Source organism: Protomyctophum bolini (assembly GCF_963924005.1).
Source record: "Protomyctophum bolini genome assembly, chromosome: 6".
In the NCBI taxonomy this organism is placed as follows: domain Eukaryota; kingdom Metazoa; phylum Chordata; class Actinopteri; order Myctophiformes; family Myctophidae; genus Protomyctophum; species Protomyctophum bolini.
The window spans coordinates 6,975,868-6,995,627 of record NC_137867.1 but is presented as its reverse complement, the minus strand read 5'-3'; the positions used below and the strand labels follow the sequence as shown (position 1 = coordinate 6,995,627).

General features: G+C 40.4%; 1 protein-coding gene across 1 annotated transcript in view; it reads left to right on the top strand.

The window, feature by feature from the left end:
* The window catches only part of rnf166 (ring finger protein 166), a 67,799-nt gene extending 63,764 nt beyond the window's left edge, over positions 1 to 4,035 (top strand). Inside the window, exons 9-11 of the mRNA XM_080766747.1 lie at positions 3,086 to 3,115; positions 3,658 to 3,780; positions 3,929 to 4,035. The gene's annotated coding sequence lies outside the window, so the exon portion shown is untranslated. The remainder of the gene's footprint in view (positions 1 to 3,085; positions 3,116 to 3,657; positions 3,781 to 3,928) is intronic.
* Positions 4,036 to 19,760: the final 15,725 nt, after the last annotated feature.

Below are 19,760 nucleotides of genomic sequence, written 5' to 3'. Positions count from 1 at the left end.
GGGGGCTTCAGCCCCTGCCCTTTTGCCCGTCTGTAAAATAACTGCCCTTTCTGTGGTGAAAGAAATGCAAATGCAACTACTTTCCTTTCCAACATGCTGGAATTGGAAGGCAGCGCATTCAGGAGAATTGCTTTTCTTTTAAGTCTCCTGAACTTGAACATATTTGTTTTGAAATCCACTAGCTAAAGAGTGCTGGGTTGCACCCCCCAAAAATATCTGATCTACAAGCTCTCAACGTGTCGCGGTGCGACGCGTTGTGAGCTTGTAGATCTGCTATTTTCGCTATTTTTGTCCAAAAGTGCCCTCTTACGGGATTGCAGCCCCTGCCCCTCTAACACTCTCTGCATGTCCCTGGGGTATGCAGGACGCATGTTCATGACGTCTAGATATTAGATCTATAGGACATTTATTATGATATCTCTGCTGTGGGGGAGAAACCAACTCCAAAATGTTCATTAAAAAAACAATTTTAAATAATGCACACTGCCTCATCAAAATAGATCAAAAAGATATTGTGACTTTATATATTGTATTCCCGACAGTGACGATAGATACATTATTTGGTGACACTTTACAATAATATGGCCACAAATCATTAACAGTCATTAGCATGACTCATTAAAGGGGCATTTCAAACATGTGAGATGCTCGATTCATAATTTGATTTTATCAGATTACAAACACTAATTGTAATTTCAAACACAAATTTGAATACCATGATGGATTCATCTAAAACATCCGTCCTTGGTTCAGGTGACTGAATACTGTAACACGTCAGGGGCCATGCATTTTCTTTCTATAAATAAATAAAAAGGTATAATTGAAAAAACACAGCCCCTCATGAACTAGAATTAGAGGGACAATTAATTGTTGTTTTTATCTTGTTTGAAGTAATAAGGATAAAATACACATCAAATATCAAAATATTGAATGAATCATTAACAGGTTAAATACTGTCTGGGGTAGACCTATGTTTGAAAGTGAAATATCCCTTTAAACATCCTGCAGTGTTCACTTTTCTCTCATGCCAATGCATTGAATTGAATTGAATTGAATTGAATTGAATTGAATTGAATTGAATTGAATTGAATTGAATTGAATTGAATTGAATTGTGCACGCATGCACGAACGCACGCATTTGTAAAATACAAATAAAACGTCTCATTCATTTAAAAATCGATGCATTGTTGCATCGATTTCATTAACACAAGTCGATTCAAATTAGAATTAGAATGAAAAAAAATATCCCCATTTCCCCATATCATATTTTTTGCTCTGTGTGCGTGTGTAGCCTACATAATTCAAACTGTAGGATTGGTTATTGTGACGGACAGAAGTCATTCCTAATTCCCTTTGCATAGCATACCGGAGCGCACTCAGAACGCGCCCTTAATTAAGAACCTAACTGCATCTGTGTGTGGCTCTCAGCGGTGTCCCACTATTAGCGACTTTAAGCAACGACGGATACGACCGGAAATGGATCAGTGCTCGATACATAAACCTGCTCTCCGTCGCAGCCCTTTTTACTACGGGAGAACCTACACTACAACGCCATGTCATAACCATGTTTATTGAAATTATAGCTGTCATACATTTACGCCGATTGCTCCATCACCTCTCTTATGCTGTGTTCGTCCTGAAAACAGTGGTTGCTTAAAGTCCATATTGACTGGCTGAATGGCTGATGTTGAACTGCAGTTACTGCACTGTGGCTGTTGTGGCAGAGAAGTAACAGAAGCGCGCAAACTTTATCCCCTGCAGACTATAGATCCCCCCCCCACCACCCACAAGCTTGTAGATCTGCTATTTTCTTTTAATCGTGAAAATGTGGCGCAAATTTTTGAATATATATATTCTTTCAGAACGAACGTTTTTTGGGGGTCCTTCGTCCTTGACATGAAAATGTTTGAGAACGACTGACAGAAAAATGTCAGGATTTAGAAGGCATTTGTAGAATCGTCCTCAGGTCTAAATGCGTTAAGCATTATGTTATTATTTAGCTGTTGAAAAATAGCAGATCTACAAGCTCGCTGAATATATTCTTTCAGAGCGAATGTTCTTTAACTCAAATCTTTGCTTTCGCTGGAACAACATATTTTCAGATAGGTGTCCGCTCCGCAGCCAAATACAGATAATTCTGGGGGTCCTTGACATGAAAAAGGTTGCACCACTGACATAGAAACATAGATTTTCAGAAAACTGTCATGATTTAGATTAGAAGATATTTTGACGAATCAAGCTCAGGTCTAAATGGGTTAAAATGGCCAGGGTCCACTTACTGAAATTAATTAATAGTTACCGTCCGTATGCAATAAAGAGGTTTTCTTCTAAACCAGTGTTTCCCAAACCTTTTTAGCCTGTGACCCAAAAATAAAAATATGATGTCTCCCCTCCCCGACACCCAAACTATAGCCTAGTTAAAATAGCCGATCTACAAGCTCACAACATGTGGCTTCGCGCCGCATTGTGAGCTTGTAGATTGGCTATTTTCACTACTACCTAAACACTTGTTTTCTAATTTATGGAATTTCTTTGATTTTCTTTCTTTGATTTCTTCATGACATTACTTTTAAAAAAAAATGTTTTTAATTCATGAAACTTTTTGCTTTTTGGGGATTTTCTTTTTTTTTATGTCCTGAACTAGTAATAATTAAAAACAAAATGTAGGAAACAAAACATAAAGGGACCCATAACAATGTGTCCATGACCCACAAATGGGTCCCGACCCTCTATTTGGGAAACAGTGTTCTAAAGAATTCTAAATTTTAGGAAACACAGAAAACAGACTTAAATGAGGACATTTTGATCTGTAAGGGCAAACCTTACAGTATACAGTATACAAAAATCAATTGCAATACTTAATATAATATTCAAATAGTGAAATCTTACCTGAAATATAGGTTCAAAAGTAGGTCATAATGTAGGCAAGTAGGCATAATGCATGGCTGCCAAATGAACTACTTTTCTCCAGTGCATTTGGTGCAACAGATAAACCACAACTAGACCCAAGCAGAATGTATTAGTAGAGACGATCCATGTTCTCTGTTACAGTGGAACTCATTTATTCTGATATTTGTCTCCTCAGCTCTCCAGACTGAATCACACAACACAACAGGTAAACAAAGAACACATTATTATTATTATTGTTGTTGTTGTTGTTGTTGTTGTTGTTGTTGTTGTCCAATGGATCCACTGTAGTTATCATTCATTCACAATATATTGTTAATACATTTGCATTGGTTGGTTAGATATTCATAAAACTTTCACTTATATGTTTATTTAGATTTATTTTTAAATAGCTAAAATAGCCGATCTACATGCGATGCGATGTTGCGATGCGTTACAGAGACCAAAACGTACAAGCCCTAATAGATAGGAAAATAGTAGATCCACAAGCTCACGTTGTGGGCTTGTAGATCTGCTATTTTTACTGTCTTACTTTATTGCGTTGTGTGCTTGTAGATCGGATATATAGGAACAAGCAGGGGAAAAAGTTGAAATATGGAAATAAGAGGTTAACGATACATCCCAGGTGTGGTATTGACAATAATAAACACAGATATTCATAAATGAACTTCACGCATAACTGTCGATAGAACTGTCGCTTTTTCCTCTTATTGTGTAATGATATCCCAACAACTACTTCCTGTGCCTCAGTGTTCAACAGCACGTGTGACAGCGAAGAGTTCCTGTGTCAAAACAAAATATGTGTCCCCAAGAGCTTTGTGTGCGACCATGACGACGACTGTGGTGACGGCTCAGATGAGCCCAAGGAGTGTGGTGAGTGGACGCTTCTCATACTGAATGAATATGGATATGAATTAATTTGGTCTCAGACGGATAGGAAAATATGTTGTGCCTAATGCGAGATCTTGTTAAAACGTTTCAAACATATTCACAATGTCAAGCTCTATACTTCCTGTTCCAGAGTATCCACCATGTGGCTCCAACCAGTTCCACTGTGCCAACGGCCGCTGTCTCATCCAGAGAGCGTGGGAGTGTGACGGAGAGCTCGACTGTCACGACCACTCAGATGAAGCTCCCACGAATACTCGCTGCAAAGACCCAAGTAAGAAACGCACACGCACGTACACGCACACACACGCTCTCTTTGCTGCTCAGTGTAGTGGAATAGATGGCTGTCAAACTCCTGTCTCTTACAGTATATACTGTACATACTGTACCTGTGCATGCCAGAACTACTGGTGTGTCTTAAAGAAATACCCACGTCTCATGTGAGGTGCATGGGGTCATTCCCTATACATATTATACGTTGTGGAGAGATATATCAATATTGATTGATTGATTGATTGATTGATTGATTGAATATAATATTAGACAGAAATGCAAACAGCACGAGTACAGTCAAACACAAAAAGTGGACTGGATGGATTGTTTCCATCAAGGTCTTATGTAAACAATAGAGAATACACTATTCTATATTACTAGGATATTGAAGATATCAGTCACACATTAAATTAATAAACAGATACATTAATAAGAGAACGTCAAACATCATCCATAGACATAACTATAGAACTGGCTTTTTGCTCTTATTCTATAATAATGGATTGACCTAAACAACTACTTCCTGTGTCTCAGCAAACCCGTGCCGCAGCTACCAGTTCATGTGTCAAAATAAACGATGCATCCCCAAGAGTTATGAGTGTAACGGAAGGGATGACTGTCGCGACAACTCAGATGAGGCTCACTGTAATAACCCAGGTAAGACGCACACACGCACGCACGCACGCACGCACACACGCACACACACGCGCACACACACACACACACACACACACACACACACACACACACACACACAGAAATCACATTCATCTAAACCTCCTCTGCTTCCATTGCTCTTCCCTCTCTCCTCCTTTCTCTAAGTTTCCACTCCGACAAAGAACAAATGCTATGTTTGTCACAACGGGAACTGTGTCCAGGAGACATTGCTGTGTGACGGCAAGGACGACTGTGGCGACGGCTCTGATGAGCTCAGCAGCTGCTCTGTTAACGAGTGTCTGAACAGCGAGCTGAGTGGCTGCTCCTCCCAGCTCAGCTGTAAAGACCTCAAGATAGGCTTCAAGGTATGGAATCAACAGCGCCATTTGACACAGATTCCACCAAGACACTGATGAAACACCTGGTCAGCATCACGCTCTGTTCCTGTCTCCTTACAGTGCACATGTCCCAGCGGCTTCCATCTGAAGGACGATGGGAAGACGTGTGTGGACGCAGATGAGTGTAGCAGCTATTCCTGCACCCAGCACTGCAACAACACACAGGGCAGCTTCCACTGTCTCTGTGTGGAGGGTTACCAGCTCAGCCCTGAAGACCCCACCATCTGCAGGTCCACATCTGGTAGGAAACAGTGGAGCTCAAAGCACTGAAAGCACATTGGTTGTCTATTCCAAGAATAGCAGATATAAGTACATTATACAAGCTCATATATATATATTATTATTTTGTTTTTATTATAAAATTGTCTCTTTTTAGAGACAAAACTAAATAGCACAATTTATTTTCGCGGGTCGCGGGGCTGCGTCGCGCGCCCCAAGGGGGGCCCTCAAATTTGCTCCAGCCCGGGTGCCCTCTGCAAGGTATCCGGCTCGTATAGCTCTGCTATGTTTGAAAAAAAGTATGACAAATCTTTGAATATATATATATCCTTTTTTAAAGCGAACATTTTTAACTCAAATCTGTGCTTCTGGGGGTCCCAGGGTCCCTGTAACAAAATACTTTGAGATGGGGGCCAGTTACAGATAATTTTGGGGGTCCTTGACATGAATACTTTTGAGAACCACCGATTTTTCAGAAAACTGTTTGGGTTTAGAAGACATTTGTAGAATCGGCCTCAGGAGAGAGAGAGAGAGAGAGAGAGAGGCCGCACTACGCCGAGCGGCCAACGCTGTGAAATAGTTTAGTGTCTGTCTGTCTGTCTGTCTGTCTGTCTGTCTGTCTGTCTGTCTGTCTGTCTGTCTGTCTGTCTGTCTGTCTGTCTGTCTGTCTGTCTGTCTGTCTGTCTGTCTGTCTGACTGTCTGTCTGTCTGTCTGTCTGTCTGTCTGTCTGTCTGTCTGTCTGTCGAGCACAACAGCTGCTGTCACTGTGTGGGGAGTGAGGACTTTCTTTAAATAATAAATACTGATGAAACTTTTAAATGAAACAAACATGTTTAGCTCAGCATCATCTAACTTGAATTAACTTGGCATGTGATTAACATTTTTATAAGATGATCGGATCATCCGTGATAGTACTTTTTATAAGCATTGGTTTCATGTTGCGCTGCTGTCTCTGTCAGATCAATAACCTGTCGACATCAGTATCAGTGGGTAACACCCTTCGCTACGAAGGGTATAGCGTCCCAGATCGTCCCAGATCCCTCTTACAAACTGCTGCGTACGACAGTAGACTGAAGCTAAGAAGGCTTTCAGGAAATTGTTTTGCTTCTAAGTTCATTCATCCAGGAGGTGTTTTCCCGAAGCCAGATAAGAAGACTCGTAATGCTGTGCTCTTGAGAACCAACTTAAGTAGTGCTTCCTGAAAGCAGTTAGGTAGCACGTAATGCTGTGCACTTGAGAACCAGCTGCTATACTACTGAAGATACTGCATGAACTCAAAACCTTTTGGGGAAACGGGTTTGCTGCTAAACGCAGTACCTTAGGAGGCCTGAGTCTGACGTCTCTCTGAGTTGGTTATTTTAATTCATTCATGAATCTTTTTGTTGTCTCTTTTTGTCAATCTCTTTGTAACTGTTTTTGTCTATTTTAACGAGAACCCCTTTTGGTGTTTTAAGCATAATTTTGAACTTCTATTGAAAAATAGCAGATCTATAAGCTCATAGCGCGGCACCAAGTGCCACACTAAGACATTGTAGATCTGCTATTTTTGAAAAATCATGAAAATCTGGCGCACATCTTTGAATATATATTATTTGAGAGCGAACATTTTGAAGTCATATCTTTGCTTCTGGGGGGGGGGGGGGGGTGTCCCTGGAACAACATATTCAGATGTGGTTCGGCGGCCAATAACATATAATTGTTGGGGTCCTTGACATGAAGTCATTTGAAAACCACTGACAACTGTCATGATTTAAAATAATCTGGTCTCAGTCCTAAATGGGTTAACATACATAGATACAGAGTTTGATTTTATTTGCATTTTCTATTGTTGTATTGGCTTATTGTTTGTTTGTCTGATGTCACATGGCAGGAACAGGTATCTGTTTCTTTCTGTACTAATATTGTGTGTTATTGTTCTAATACAATCTACGGTTGTAAATTATCATTCTTGGTAACTCTAATATTTACATTGCTTTCTCATCTCTACTGTATGTAGTTTTATAAATGATTCTGTGTTCATGAATATGTTCTGTCTCTCCCAAACAATCAAATTAAGCATTGCATTTTACGCTAAATAAATGTGATTTTCTCTAGACGTGGAGCCCTTCCTCATCTTCACCACCGAGAACGGACTGAATAAGATGAACTTGAACGGCTCCAACCACACTGTGCTCAAACAGGTGAAAACCATTGAACATACTGTAACAACACATCCTATACACGCTTACATCCACCAACCATAACACATTTGAGCCCCTAATGAACTGCATAGACGATATTATTAAAACCTGGATGGATGAAAACCTCTTATATCTCAATGACAATAAAAGGGAAAACATCATCTTTGGACAACGCTCCAGTGGCTCCACCCCTCCTGTCAACAACCTTGGCCCCCTCACTTCCAATATCAACACAGGCGCAAAATAATCTTGCTGTTATTTTCGATAATATTTTTAAATTTGACAAGCAGATAAGCTCTGTTGTCAAAACAAGCTTTTATCACATACGCCTCCTCGCCAAGGTTAAACCCTGCCTCCCCCTCAAACAATTTGAAATGGTCATTCACTCCTTCATCCCCTCAAGGCTGGACTATTGTACTAATACTATGGCATCAACCAATCCTCACTCCGAAGACTCCAATTAGTCCAAAATGCTGCTGTCCGCCTTCTCACCGGACCTAAAAAGTTTGACCACATCACACCAGTCCTGATATCACGCCATTGGCTCCCGATAAAACAAATAATTGATTTTAAGATCCTACTTTTTTATACTTTTAACCCATTCAGGACAGGAACCCCTTTTGGTGTTTCTAAGGATTATGTTATACTTTAGCTATTAAAAAATAGCAGATCTACAAGCTCATAGCGCGGCACCGAGTGCCGCGCTACAAGCTTGTAGATCTGCTATTTTTTTTTTATTGTGAAAATGTGGCACAAATCTGGAATATATTGTGGGCGCCACTGAACAACGATAGGCAGGAGACACAGCAAGGTTTGCCTACTCGGGCATTTATTGAGAGGATTATGTTACAGTTCAAATCAGATCCAGCACACACTTGGTTAACTTGGGTTCTTCCTATTTCCAGGGCAAAACAGTCTATAATTCCTCTCACTCCTATTCCTTCAGGAGTATTATTTCCATCTGGGTTAATCCTCTTCAGGATTCCTCCATCCTGGGGTTGCCTGTGTAATGAGAAACACTATTAGCACAGAGTCTGAACAAGTGGCAACAGTGAGGGGATGTGTGTTTGTGGAGACCTACCGCCAGATTGCCACGTCAGTTCTCCCTCCGTGAGTCAGTGGAGAATGACGCGGAGCGTTCATCTGTTTCCTACCTTTCAAACATTACGCGCGCAGCGTGGTTGTTGCGTAATTGCTCTGATTGAGGAGGAAGACGGGTAGATACGTGTGGTCAATCACGTGACCCAGGGCGGGTCGCTGTCTTCTGAGCTGGGCTCCGCCTCTGACGCTCCACTGACTCTCGTTGGGGTGGCGCTCTGACGGCCCGCTGTCATGTGACATCCCACAATATATTCTTTCACAGTGAATGTTTTTAACTCATACCTTTGCTTCTGGGAGGACCCTGGAACAACATATTTTCAGGTCCTTGCCATGAAAAAGGTTGAGCACCACTGAGAGACACTGAGAGGTCTATAAGGTCTAAATGGGTTCAATCTCTTGCCCTATATGGCTGAACGTATACAGCGCTACAACCCTCCCTGAGCTCTGAGGTCTGCTGACCAATCACTGCTGACCGTGCCAACCACCTGAACCCTCAGAACAAGAGGTGACCGCGCTTTAGCGGTGGCGGCCCCAGAGCTGTGGAACAACCCCCCCCCCCCCCCCCCCCCTTTATTAGAGCCGCCCAATCCATCGAGATTATTAAATCCTTACTTAAAACGTACCTGGATTTTAATGTAATCTGATTTTAATGTGCTCATATATTCCTATATTGTCCATGTATCATGTTTGCCTCATTTGCCATGTAACTGGTTCTACTTGATGTAAATTGCTTTAAATGTTATTTGCTCTAAATGTTTTTTCTTTCCTGTGAAGCACTTTGGTCAATTTCGGTTGTGTTAAATGTGCTATAAATAAAGGATGATTTGATTTGATACAATTCACACACTGCTTTTGACATGTCGGAATGTATTCGACCTGTCAGAGACTAACTGCTAACTAACTAACTGCTGTGCTGTGACAGGACTTGAAAGGAGCGAGGGCTCTGGACTTTGACTTTGAGCAGCAGATGGTCTATTGGACAGAAGGGTTCTCATCACGTCTCCCCACCACGACGATCAGTCGTATGCACATCAATGGCAGTGACGTCCAGGTCAGTGTGACAAATACACAGATGGGAAGTGAAATAATGTCAGAAAATGGTTATACTTGTATTCAAAATGCTTTGTAATATCACTGTTGTTAGACAGTGTGGTGGTAACTAAGTATTTTTACTCCACTACATTTCTAGGAAGGTAAAAGGTACATTCTGAATTAACGATCTATAAGCTCACACCACATCGCATTAAGACACGTTGTGATGCTTGTAGATCAGCTGTTTTCACTACCAGATTGGGCCAGATGGGGGAGTGGGGGGGGGGGGTCTAAATACAGCAATGCATTGATACAAATTATTTATGTACACATTATACAGTATAGGCTACAAGTACGCCAGTACTTTAGCTCAAGTACACATTTATAGAGAAATGTATACTTGCTATACGTATACTCAACTACGTATCTATATAGTATACGTAGTTGAGTATCTATACTTTGACTCAAGTATACTGGGCTTGAGTACTTTGTCCACCACTGCTTACTAGTTACTTTGTAGATTTCGATTGTTATGATGTTATAAATAATAACATTCATTATTGAAAATATTCAATATAGTTAGAAAATAGCAGATCTACAAGCTCACAACGCATCATGTCACAATGCATTGTGAGCTTTATAGCATGTATAGACCTGCTATTTTCAAAAAGCCAAATTATGAAATAAGTAAACCTCAAGTTTAGCGGGCATATACATGTTATATACGGTAATATACAGGTGTGATGGTACAATACGGGAGTTTATGGTTTTGTTTGTTGGAAAGATTAACGGGAGTTTCCTGTAATATACACATCCGTATTCCAAGCTTTTTGCGCAGTGGAGTATATCCAGAGTGAATGTATGTCTCATTGACAGGTCCTCCACACGTCACTCAGTGAACCATACAGTCTGGCTGTTGATTGGGTGGGAGGAAACCTCTACTGGGGTGACCGTGTGCAGCACACCATAGAGGTGTCCAAACTAAACGGGGCGTACCGAACAGTCCTGGTCAACACCGGCCTGGAGGAGCCATTCTCCATGGCTGTGGATGTACGCTACGGGTAAGTGTACTGTGGTGTGGTGATCATGAACCTTACACTGACTTTATCAACCGTCCTGTGAAACACCACAGATACAAGAAGACTGAATTTACATCTAAACGGATGACATTGCATCATATTTATTTGTTGTACCTCTTGCAGCACTGTTAATTTTGACAGCAAATTCTGATTTAGTCTTAGTCTTTTGAATAACACCATTTAGTTTTAGTCCTATTTTAGCCTTCTGAAATTGTTCAGTCTTAGTCGACTAAATATCAAAATGTTTTGGTCTTTTATTATTTTAATCTTAGTCTTACTGTACATTTTTAAAGATTTAGTCTTAGTCTTTTGAACAACACAGCATTTTGTTTTAGTCCTATTTCAGTCATCTGAGTCCTATTTTAGTTTACTACACAACATAATTAACAGTCTTGCAGATCTAGTTAAATAAAAATTAGTTCTTTTTTTGTATAAGACTATGATGTATCACATGAGTATGAGTATATATATATCATGTAGTGTTTAAAAAGTGTTTAAAGTAACAGTCAAGTATGAAGTTATTTGCATGGAAATGACTAGTTTACGTACCGTGAAATGACATAAAGGTTCTATAAAGTAACAATGCAATTCAGGGGTGCGGTTGACGAAAACGTTATTTTGCCGATCGAGGTGCACTGAGACAAAAATGTTTGAGAACCACTGCTGTACAGACAGTACTGAATGTGTGATTTGTTGTGAATAGTGACCTGACACAGTGTCTCCTCTGACAGCTACTTGTACTGGGCAGACTGGGGCAGCATCAACGCCCACATAGGGAGGATAGGGATGGACGGCACCAACAGGAGCATCATAATGAAGGATGGGATCAACAGGCCCTTTGGCCTGACGTTAGACTACATCAATGATCACATATACTGGAGCACCACGATGTGGAGAGTTGAGTTTGCCAACCTGGATGGAACCAACAGACACACAGGTTACACGCACGCACGCACGCACGCACGCACGCACGCACGCACGCACGCACGCACGCACACACACACACACACACACACACACACACACACACACACACACACACACACACACACACACACACACACACACACACACACACACACGTACACACACGTACACACACACACACGCACACACATGCATACACACACGCAGCCACACACTCACGCACGCACGCATGCCCGCAGCCACGTATGTAAGCACGCACATACTGTACGCTCACATGCACGCGCACACACGCTCGCGCACACACACACACACACACACACACACACACACACACACACACACACACACACACACACACACACTCATACATATTTATTGTGGGCAACATTTTGACACTGTAATTACACGATTCCAGGTCCATTTTACACTCTGTGTTAAAGGAATGCTCCAGATTTGACTGTGTTCAAGAACAGCTTTAGTAAATGTTGTCCATGAGTATAGTGGAAGAAAAAGTAATTAAAGCAGTAAGAACATGATTTACTTCAGAGTACACTTTACCAAAACATTGTATATCTTATTATAAATAGTCTTATTGCTATTTCATAATATTCTGACGCTTTTGGTTTTGTGTGTCTGTAGTTCTGCGTCACGACAGCATTATCTTTGGTATTACCCTGTTTGAGGAGTACATCTACTGGAGCTCCGACTACGGCTCCATCTCCAGAGCTCACAAGACTCAGGGAACCAACCCCACCACACTCATCAGAAACCTGAACCGTCCATGGGACATCCAGATCTACCACCCATATCAACAACCTAAGGGTCTGTACCACCTACTGTACACAACACTCTCATTATGACTCTACATAATGTTTTATGACTTCTATTAACTGTCTATCATTGTATTATTATCTGATCTGTTTTGAAAAGCATTACGTATACAGTATAAATACACCCTATAATAATAACAACAACAACAACAGCAACAACAATAATAGTCATATTGTGACATAGTAGTAGTAATAGTATTAGTATAGTATAATCGGAATTGGCCACATCGGCCATAAAAATGCCATATTGGTATCGGATCGGTCTCAAAATAATCCAGATTATTTCATCGGTTTACACCAGCAAAATAAATTAAAAATTCTACATTGAATTCATTCATTCATTCACACTTGGAAAAAGAGTATAGGCTATGTATTGATTGGCTTTGGGCCAAGCAGTGTTGTTTTCGTCGACTAAAACTAAGACGAAGAATGTTCGTCGACTACCTATTTTCACTGACAAAAACAAATGGAAACTAAATGAAAACTAAGCTACGATGACTAAAACTAAGACTAAATATACTGACAATTCCGTTGACAAATAAAAACTAGACTAAAATGTTAGGAAGGGACTAGTGGACAAGAGATCCAGTATAAGTCATTTTACACTTGGTTGCATGCTGAAAATAGCCGATCTACAAGCTCACAGCGCGTCGCGTTGCGACGCGTTGTGAGCTTGTAGATCGGCTATTTTCAAGTGTAAAAACACTCATTAAGACGCCATCAAGACCCGCCAAAATACATTTTAGTCGACTAAATCAACTATAGATTTAGTCGACTAAAATCTTATGACATTTAGTCGACTAAAACTAGACACTATAACACTAAGACATTCCAGGTGACTAAAATGTGACTAAAACTAAATGAAGTTTCAGTCCAAAGACTATGACTAGACTAAAATAGAAATTTGCTGCCAAAAACAACACTGGGGCCAAGCCCCTAGAGGACAGGCTTGTTTCCATTGTGGCCCTCTGTATAATATCGGAATTGGTCAGATTTGGTATCAGCAGATATGACCCTGCAAATAATGGGAGATCGGATATCGGTCATTATAATTTCATAACTGTGCACCCCTAAACAGTATTGTAACATAATAGTAGTAGTAGTAGTATTGTATCATAGTAGTACAGTAGTAGTATTCAGGGCTCTCATATTCATATTCATGTGTACATGTTTTCCTGCAGTGTCTGCTCATCCGTGTCAGACCAACAATGGAGGATGCAGTAACCTGTGTCTGCTCTCACCTGGAGGAGGCTACAAGTGTTCCTGTCCAACCTACTTCTACTTGGCAGCGGACAACAAGCAGTGCATGTCCAGCTGCACTGCCAGCCAGGTGATTCACCTCCAGTTCACTTGTGTTATACGCGTTTATGTCTTTATAGGTCTCGTGTCTGCTGTCGATAGTCATTCTAAAGATGTGTGTCGTCTCTCCCGTCAGTTTGCTTGTAAGAACTACAAGTGCATTCCGTTGTGGTGGAAGTGTGACACGGCAGATGACTGTGGGGACGGCTCAGACGAACCTGCAGACTGCTGTGAGTAGAGACTCAGAGACTGAAACACATCTTACTACATGTGTTTACACTGATTACACTTAATACTTTGTACTCCAATGTCCTTTAACTGTTTCTGACGCCTGCATTAAATTATAACTACAAATGTCTTCTAATTCAAAAATGTTCACTTTGAAAGAATATATAGTCAAAGATTTGCACCACATTTTCACGATTTTTCAAAAATAGCAGATCTACAAGCTCATAGCGCGGCACTCGCTGTCATGCTAGGAGTCCTTTTTGAGTACAATCTATTGGTAAAAATGAAATAGAGGTCCATTTAAAAACAACCAACATCCAACAGACCATACAAACAATGTAAAAAAAACAAAAAACAAATTAATAAAATAGCCTACTAATGTAAACAATTAAAAACAAATGGCTTCTAAATCCTAAAAGTTTTCTGTAAAACCTGTGTTTCTATGTCAGTGGTGCTCACCATTTTTCAGGTCAAGGACCCCCAGAATTATCTGTATTTCGCCATGTACCCCCATCTTTCATGGGACCCCCCAGAAGCAAAGATTTGAGTTAAAAACGTTCACTCTGAACGAATATATATTCAAAGATTCGCGCCACATTTTCACGATTTTTCAAAATTAGCAGATTTACAAGCTCGTAGCCCAGCATTCGGTGCCGTGCTATGAGCTTGTAGATATGCTATTTTTCAATAGCTAAAGTATAACATAATGCTTGAAATACCAAAAGGGGTTCCCGTCCTGAATGGGTTTAAGGCCACAGTCCATGCACAGTGCACACACACATTTAGAACTGATGGCTTCCCCTGTTGGGCAATTACAAAATAACTTTACACACAGTGTTATGAAACATGTCCTGTGAGTTGTAATGTTTGGACTAAACAATTCATTATAGTCAGTGCATTTGTAGAAAAAAGCGGAGATCCGGGAACACTTAATAGTTAAAAAGGCGGAAAACTTTATTGAACCGACATGCGACAGAATACATCTTTCAGGGTATTTTTAGGTACTTATGTCATCCTGCAAGTTTAGTGATGATTGGTCCAACAACAGTCGTAACCTTGCACAGCAGCATGGCCTCATGCCATCACGGTTTATCTGGTAAGACATCAGTTTATGTAGGATACTTCTGTCTGAAAGCCAGGTGATAATAAATGTCCTTTGACGACACACAGCAGACATTTTTCTTACTCACTGTAGCCTATACTGTTTGATGGTGGCCGTTTGAAGTTTTGAACTATAGGCTATACATTCTATGAAGTAATACTATACCGTAATGTACATTGGACAAAGTTCCTGACGCACTTCATATTTGAGGATTGTTCACGGTAGTGAAACAAAATGTGTCGTCCGTCCACTATGCCATTTGAAACTTAGTTAAAATAGCTATATTCCAGGAACAGGCACAAAGCAGATATCCACCAATACAAATGCATTGAAACACATGTATTTTAGTGGTGGGCCAGCAAGGCCTTCTCTGCTGGCCTTGCACTTTCCTGATGCAGATTTCCTTAGCCAATCAGATTTCAAGTTTTCCCTGCTGGGCGTCTTCTTTCAAGTGCCAGGGCCAGCTAGCTGGCCTTTGGTGACGTTAACGTCTTGCGTGGATCCCATCGCTGGGGGAAAATATTGTCCAATGAGAAAAGAGAACTGGGTGTTTGAAACTTTCTGCGCGAGTTCCCTTCTGATTCTGATACTCATTCTGAGGTGGGCAGTTTCTTAAAATCCTGTTTCTGCATGTCAGTGGTGCTCAAACCTTTTCATGTCAAGAACCCCCAGAATAATATGCATTTGGCCGTGGACCCCCATCTGAAAATATGTTGTTCCAAATATTTGAATTAAAAATGTTCACTTTGAAAGAATATATAGTCAAAGATTTGCACCACATTTTCACGATCTTTCAAAAATAGCAGATCTACAAGCTCATAGCGCGGCACTCTGTGTCGTGCTATGAGTCCTTTTTGAGTACAATCTATTGGTAAAAATTAAATAGAGGTCCATTTTAAAACAACCAACATCCAACAGACCATAAAAACAATGTAAAAAAAAAAAGAAAAAACGAATTAATAAAATAGCCTACTAATGTAAACAATTAAAAACAAATGGCTTCTAAATCCTAAAAGTTTTCTGTAAAACCTGTGTTTCTATGTCAGTGGTACTCCATTTTTCAGGTCAAGGACCCCCAGAATTATCTGTATTTCGCCATGTACCCCCATCTTTCCAGGGACCCCCCAGAAGCAAAGATTTGAGTTAAAAACGTTCACTCTGAACGAATATATATTCAAAGATTTGCGCCACATTTTCACGATTTTTCAAAATTAGCAGATTTACAAGCTCGTAGCCCAGCATTCGGTGCCGCGCTATGAGCTTGTAGATATGCTATTTTTCAATAGCTAAAGTATAACATAATGCTTGAAATACCAAAAGGGGTTCCCGTCCTGAATGGGTTTAAGGCCACAGTCCATGCACAGTGCACACACACATTTAGAACTGATGGCTTCCCCTGTTGGGCAATTACAAAATAACTTTACACACAGTGTTATGAAACATGTCCTGTGAGTTGTAATGTTTGGACTAAACAATTCATTATAGTCAGTGCATTTGTAGAAAAAAGCGGAGATCCGGGAACACTTAATAGTTAAAAAGGCGGAAAACGTTATTGAACCGACATGCGACAGAATACATCTTTCAGGGTATTTTTAGGTACTTATGTCATCCTGCAAGTTTAGTGATGATTGGTCCAACAACAGTCGTAACCTTGCACAGCAGCATGGCCTCATGCCATCACGGTTTATCTGGTAAGACATCAGTTTATGTAGGATACTTCTGTCTGAAAGCCAGGTGATAATAAATGTCCTTTGACGACACACAGCAGACATTTTTCTTACTCACTGTAGCCTATACTGTTTGATGGTGGCCGTTTGAAGTTTTGAACTATAGGCTATACATTCTATGAAGTAATACTATACCGTAATGTACATTGGACAAAGTTCCTGACGCACTTCATATTTGAGGATTGTTCACGGTAGTGAAACAAAATGTGTCGTCCGTCCACTATGCCATTTGAAACTTAGTTAAAATAGCTATATTCCAGGAACAGGCACAAAGCAGATATCCACCAATACAAATGCATTGAAACACATGTATTTTAGTGGTGGGCCAGCAAGGCCTTCTCTGCTGGCCGTGCACTTTCCTGATGCAGATTTCCTTAGCCAATCAGATTTCAAGTTTTCCCTGCTGGGCGTCTTCTTTCAAGTGCCAGGGCCAGCTAGCTGGCCTTTGGTGACGTTAACGTCTTGCGTGGATCCCATCGCTGGGGGAAAATATTGTCCAATGAGAAAAGAGAACTGGGTGTTTGAAACTTTCTGCGCGAGTTCCCATCTGATTCTGATACTCATTCTGAGGTGGGCAGTTTCTTAAAATCCTGTTTCTGCATGTCAGTGGTGCTCAAACCTTTTCATGTCAAGAACCCCCAGAATAATATGCATTTGGCCGTGGACCCCCATCTGAAAATATGTTGTTCCAAATATTTGAATTAAAAATGTTCACTTTGAAAGAATATATAGTCAAAGATTTGCACCACATTTTCACGATCTTTCAAAAATAGCAGATCTACAAGCTCATAGCGCGGCACTCTGTGTCGTGCTATGAGTCCTTTTTGAGTACAATCTATTGGTAAAAATTAAATAGAGGTCCATTTTAAAACAACCAACATCCAACAGACCATACAAACAATGTAAAAAAAAAAAGAAAAAACGAATTAATAAAATAGCCTACTAATGTAAACAATTAAAAACAAATGGCTTCTAAATCCTAAAAGTTTTCTGTAAAACCTGTGTTTCTATGTCAGTGGTACTCCATTTTTCAGGTCAAGGACCCCCAGAATTATCTGTATTTCGCCATGTACCCCCATCTTTCCAGGGACCCCCCAGAAGCAAAGATTTGAGTTAAAAACGTTCACTCTGAACGAATATATATTCAAAGATTTGCGCCACATTTTCACGATTTTTCAAAATTAGCAGATTTACAAGCTCGTAGCCCAGCATTCGGTGCCGCGCTATGAGCTTGTAGATATGCTATTTTTCAATAGCTAAAGTATAACATAATGCTTGAAATACCAAAAGGGGTTCCCGTCCTGAATGGGTTTAAGGCCACATTTCGGTCAAGTCCATGCACAGTGCACACACACATTTAGAACTGATGGCTTCCCCTGTTGGGCAATTACAAAATAACTTTACACACAGTGTTATGAAACATGTCCTGTGAGTTGTAATGTTTGGACTAAACAATTCATTATAGTCAGTGCATTTGTAGAAAAAAGCGGAGATCCGGGAACACTTAATAGTTAAAAAGGCGGAAAACTTTATTGAACCGACATGCGACAGAATACATCTTTCAGGGTATTTTTAGGTACTTATGTCATCCTGCAAGTTTAGTGATGATTGGTCCAACAACAGTCGTAACCTTGCACAGCAGCATGGCCTCATGCCATCACGGTTTATCTGGTAAGACATCAGTTTATGTAGGATACTTCTGTCTGAAAGCCAGGTGATAATAAATGTCCTTTGACGACACACAGCAGACATTTTTCTTACTCACTGTAGCCTATACTGTTTGATGGTGGCCGTTTGAAGTTTTGAACTATAGGCTATACATGCTATAAAGTAATACTATACCGTAATGTACATTGGACAATCCTCAAATATGAAGTGCGTCAGGAACTTTGTTCCTGACGCACTTCATATTTGAGGATTGTTCACGGTAGTGAAACAAAATGTGTCGTCCGTCCACTATGCCATTTGAAACTTAGTTAAAATAGCTATATTCCAGGAACAGGCACAAAGCAGATATCCACCAATACAAATGCATTGAAACACATGTATTTTAGTGGTGGGCCAGCAAGGCCTTCTCTGCTGGCCCTGCACTTTCCTGATGCAGATTTCCTTAGCCAATCAGATTTCAAGTTTTCCCTGCTGGGCGTCTTCTTTCAAGTGCCAGGGCCAGCTAGCTGGCCTTTGGTGACGTTAACGTCTTGCGTGGATCCCATCGCTGGGGGAAAATATTGTCCAATGAGAAAAGAGAACTGGGTGTTTGAAACTTTCTGCGCGAGTTCCCTTCTGATTCTGATACTCATTCTGAGGTGGGCAGTTTCTTAAAATCCTGTTTCTGCATGTCAGTGGTGCTCAAACCTTTTCATGTCAAGAACCCCCAGAATAATATGCATTTGGCCGTGGACCCCCATCTGAAAATATGTTGTTCCAAATATTTGAATTAAAAATGTTCACTTTGAAAGAATATATAGTCAAAGATTTGCACCACATTTTCACGATCTTTCAAAAATAGCAGATCTACAAGCTCATAGCGCGGCACTCTGTGTCGTGCTATGAGTCCTTTTTGAGTACAATCTATTGGTAAAAATGAAATAGAGGTCCATTTTAAAACAACCAACATCCAACAGACCATACAAACAATGTAAAAAAACCAAAAAACGAATTAATAAAATAGCCTACTAATGTAAACAATTAAAAACAAATGGCTTCTAAATCCTAAAAGTTTTCTGTAAAACCTGTGTTTCTATGTCAGTGGTACTCACCATTTTTCAGGTCAAGGACCCCCAGAATTATCTGTATTTCGCCATGTACCCCCATCTTTCCAGGGACCCCCCAGAAGCAAAGATTTCAGTTAAAAACGTTCACTCTGAACGAATATATATTCAAAGATTTGAGCCACATTTTCACGATTTTTC